The 4,526-nt window shown below is 37.1% G+C and overlaps 1 pseudogene; it reads left to right on the top strand.

The window, feature by feature from the left end:
• The first annotated feature begins 946 nt into the window (after window positions 1-946).
• On the top strand, window positions 947-2,939 carry LOC140513003 (heat shock cognate 71 kDa protein pseudogene; annotated as a pseudogene).
• Window positions 2,940-4,526: the final 1,587 nt, after the last annotated feature.

Consider the following 4,526-nt stretch of genomic DNA (forward strand, 5'->3'; position numbering starts at 1 on the left):
AAGCAGGTGTTGTTACCAACTACTCCACATTCAAATTGAGCTTCCAATTGGCTTGTTATTAGTTTGACTTCTTCTATCTGATTTAATAAAGATTTCTTTTCAATATTTGTACTCATATAAGAGGCAGTGGAAGTAAAATATTAACCCTGGAATCAGGCCTGGATTACATAGTCCTGATTCTGTTACTCTGCACCTCAATTTCTTCTGTAAAAGAAGGATAACATTTGCATTTTAACTGCATGTGGATTTTGAGGGAAAGCATATTATAAGCCATACAGCCTTAAATTGATACACTAGGGACTTTCTCTGCAACTTCTATTTTTTTTAAGCTGCTTAGAGGACATGAGGTTATGATACTCATCCAGGGTCATATAGCCAGTAGGTATGAGAACTAAATGGCATAATATTTACGGGGTTCTTTGAAAATCTTAAAACTATGTAAATGCTAGTTATTACTGTCATTATTATTTCCTATTGTTATCTGCAGACTAGTGTATAGGTTTATGAAATAACTATCTTCTCTATTTAAAATATAAAGATTTAAACTTATTTTCTGCAGGCTTCATGAAAGCAAATCTGCTACCACTCTAGTAGTAAACCATATGACAGGAATAAAATGTTCCTCATGCTATTTTGACATGATTTTGATTTCTTCCTCTGCCTTCTGTATTTTGAAAGCTATTTGGTCCTTGTAGTTTGGAGATTGTTAGTATTAGTATGGTGACATCTGTTCAAAACATTGTTCTTGGGATTTTTTGTTTATCAATGTTGTATCTGGACAATTGTAGGCAAATGTTTGATCTGTGCTAATATATTAGTTCCTGTATTGTTGATCATTTAAGTTATCAACAAAATTCAAAGCATTGTATTTGTAACCTGAGGATTCATCATCTCTCAGTCGTTGAAACATAATGATCTTCTAATATGTAATTTTAACTATCAAGTCATGTCTTATAAGAAATTTGAGACTCAGTGCAGCAGCAGCCCTTCTTTTTCCACAGCAATCAGCTACAACTCCCAACTTACCAGCAACCATGTTGAAGGGACCCATAGTTGGATTGATCTCTACACCACTTACTCCTGTGTGGGAGTCTTCCAACATGGGAAAGTGGAGATCATTGCTAATGACCAAGGAAACAGGACCACCCCCTGGCTACGTCACCTTCAGTGACATAAAACATTTAATTGGTGATGCTGCAAAGAATCAAGTTGCAATGAACCCCACCAACACAGTTTTTGATGCCAAATGTCTGATTGGTCACAGATTTGATGATGTAGTTGTATAGTCAGACATGAAACAATGGCCTTTTACGGCAGTGAATGATGCAGGCAGGCTTAAGGTCCCAGTGGAGAACAAAGGGGAGACCAACAGCTTCTATCCAGAAGAAGTATCTTCTATGGTCTTGACCAAGATGAAAGAAATTGCTGAAGATTATCTTGGGAAGACTGTCACAAATGCTATTATGACAATACCAGCCTATTTCAATGATTCCCAACGTCAGGCCACTAAAGATGCTGGAACCATCACTGGTCTCAATGTGCTCTGAGTCATCAATGAGCCAACTGCTGCTGTTATTGCTTATGGCTTGGACAAAAGGGTTGGTGCTGAGAGAAATGTGTTGATCTTTGACCTTGGAGGTGGTACTTTTGATGTCTCCATTCTTACCATTGAAGATAGAATCTTTGAGGTCAAGTCCACAGCTAGGGACACCCACTTGGTTGGGGAGGACCTTGACAACTGAATGGTCAACCATTTCATTGTGGAGTTCAAGTGAAAGCAAAAGAAGGACATCAGTGAGAACATGAGGGCTGTTTGCCGTCTTCACACTGCTTGTGAACGTGCAAAACGCACCCTCTCTTCTAGTACCCAGGTCAGTATTGAGATTGACTCCCTCTGTGAAGGTATGGACTTTTACTCATCAATCATCTGAGCCCATTTTGAAGAGCTGAATGTTGATCTCTTCCGTGGCATACTGGACTTTAAATCACACATTCATGGCATTGTCCTGGTGAGTGGTTCCACTTGAATTTCTAAACTCCAGAAGCTTCTGCAAGACTTCTTCAATGGCAAGGAGCTCAACAAGAGTATCAATTCTGATGAGGCTGTTGCATCTGGTGGAGTTGTCCAGGCTGCCATTTTGTTTGGAGATAAATCTGAGGATGTGCAGGACTTGTTGCTGTTGGATGTCACTCCTCTTTCCTTTAGAACTGAAACTGCTGATGGAATTATGATTGTTCTGATCAAAAATAATATCTCCATCTCCAACAAGCAGATACATACCATTGCCAACTATTTGGACAACCAGGCTGGTGTACTTATTCAGGTTTATGAAGGTAAGAGACCAATGACAAAGGATAACAACCTGCTTGGCAAATTTGAGCTCACAGGAATCCCCCCAGGACCCAGAGGTGTTCCTCAGACTGAAGTAACATTTGACATTGATGGAAAAGGCATTCTCAATGTTTCCACTGTGAATAAGAGCACAGACAAGGAGAAAAAAATAACTATCACCAATGATAAAGGACATCTAAGCAAGGATGGCATTGAGCGAATGGTCAATATGATAAATAGAAGGTTGAGGAAGGAGAAGCAGAGAGACAAGGTGTCTTCCAAGAATTTTCTTGAATCTTATACTTTCAACATGAAGGCTATCATGGAGGATGAAAAACTGCAAGGCAAAATTGATGATGAAGACAAGCAGAAGATCCTTGACAAATGTAATGAAATAATCAAATGTCTGGATAATAACCGGACTTCTGAGAAGGAAAAATTTGAGCATCAGCAGAAAAATTTGGAGAAGGTCTGCAACCCCATCAGTACTAAGATGTACCAGAGTGCAAGGGGAATGCCAAGAGGCATGCCTGGTGGGTTCCCAGGTGGTGGAGTAGCCCCATCTGGAGGTGCTTCTTCGGAACCTACCATTAAAGAGGAGGACTAAACAACAGAAGAAAGAGCATTCCACACAGTTTTCCAAAAATTGAAGGACTCAAATTTGGAGCCAAAGAAGTAGCAATTTAAAAGTAACATTTAAGCTACTGGGTAAATCTGGGCTTTCTGAATACTTGAATGTGTGCAGAGGGAGAGAAGTGAACAATATTGCACTTTATCAGTACTTTAAACAAATGCAAATGAAATTCTTGTCATGAAGAATAAAAACTAGTTAAAATTGTCACCATTAAAAAAAGAAAAAAAAGAAAAGACATTTGATATGTCCCGATCAGGTGCAGTTAGGTGTTTTCTTTTTTATTCTTCTACATTATAGTTATCAATTCCACACAAATCACATCCAAAATCTAGATAAGTTGGGATCTCTGGAGTTATATAGGATAGTACTCTTTTTTGGGGGTTCATAACCTATGATTTCATTCATGTCTGTAATTTCTGCTATGGGACCTCCTTCAGCCAATATAGTTTTCCAATTGCTCTTCAACTTATAGACCTACAGTTGTGTTAGGTCAGGAGAGACAAAAGGGTTAAGTGGTCTTTCCAAGGCCACACAGCCAGTATGTTTCAGTATATTTCCAGGTCTTCCTAATGATGAGGTCTATTCATGTCTGAAAACAAATGCTCTCATGACATAAATAAAAAAGTGATCATCCTTTGAGGATCTCAATAAAGGAAAATTAACTATATGGCTCACCCTTTTCTCTACATTATCTGGTTTGCAAATACACTTCCTAAAATGTCATACCTAGAATTTAATGCAGTATGACTGATGTAACCAGACCAAGAAAGAATATAGCAGGACTATTCCTTTTTCAGTTATGAAAACTATGTTTTTTGTAAATGTAATTTAAGCTTGTACACTCCAGTGTTCCTTGGTTTCCATTTCACACTGTTGATCCACATTTCAAGTACAATGAAGTAAATATCATTATTTCCTTGATAACCTCACCTCTTTCCAAATTTTACTTGCCCATAATTGTAGTTTTGGAGAATCATGTCCTACTTTTTTATTCATTATCTCATTAGTTTTTCCTGCTTCTATACATGTCTTTTAAAAATATAAATTGGTTTGTTACTTCCTTATGCATTACTATCAGTTTTTTTATACAACTACCCTTATTATTACTGTTATACTTTCCTGACTTCAGAATTTTATTCTGCATTATTTGCCTATCCTTGTGAATCCATTTCATACTATTGCACCTTCCTATTCTTGTTCTGAATTTGGAAGTCTGGTTACATATCACACTATGCATGGCTTGCCTCTCCTCTATCACTGATGTATAGCTGGTGTGGCTATGCTCCAAACTTTTACCATTCTTAAAATTTTGTGAATATAAGAATATTTCACATTCCTCTTTTTATGTTATTTTTTGCATTTTCATATTTTTCACTGATAGTTAAGCTCCATGTTCAAGGGGATGACATTTTAAGTAGTATTTTAATGCACATGCCCATCAAAATACATTGTTATATTCCCTTCTGTACTTTCTGGTGAGTAAAGACAAGTACTATGTTATTTTAATTTCATTTCTTTTATCTTTGAATACCTATTTTTAACTGCTTATAGCATTTGTTG

The sequence above is a fragment of the Notamacropus eugenii genome, chromosome 1, assembly GCF_028372415.1.
Source record: "Notamacropus eugenii isolate mMacEug1 chromosome 1, mMacEug1.pri_v2, whole genome shotgun sequence".
Classification (NCBI taxonomy): Eukaryota; Metazoa; Chordata; class Mammalia; order Diprotodontia; family Macropodidae; genus Notamacropus; species Notamacropus eugenii.